Here is a 462-nt window from a genome sequence, read left to right as displayed (position 1 = left end):
GAGAGCAGAAGTGGTTAAATACTTTTCAACAATAGGGGGCGATAGTGAGCAGAAGTTTAGAAGTGTGTGTGTGTGTAAAATGGGTCTCTGTACACACAAAATACACACATAACTCAAATTACTATTTTTCTGAGGACCGAGCTGAAACTTTGAGGGAAGCTTAAAAACAGCCTCTGGAGGCTGTTTAAGGGAAAAAAAAGTGAGGACCGGCCTAAATGTCCTCACTTCGTAAAATGGTCCTCACTCCAAAGGTTAAAAACTTGCGCTGGTCCTCACAATGATGGAAATACAAACACACTTACACACACACTTACACACACACACACACACACACACACAACACCTCACACACACACACACACACACACACACACAACCCCCCACTGACAGCAGTGTGAGTCCAACAGCAGCTCCTACTGACCATAAGTGGAACAGCAGCACTGAACCGTGTGTGTGTGTGAG

The sequence above is a fragment of the Sphaeramia orbicularis genome, unplaced genomic scaffold (genome assembly GCF_902148855.1).
Source record: "Sphaeramia orbicularis unplaced genomic scaffold, fSphaOr1.1, whole genome shotgun sequence".
NCBI lineage: Eukaryota > Metazoa > Chordata > Actinopteri > Kurtiformes > Apogonidae > Sphaeramia > Sphaeramia orbicularis.
The sequence above is the reverse complement of the archived record's forward strand: the minus strand, read 5'-3'. Positions refer to the sequence as shown.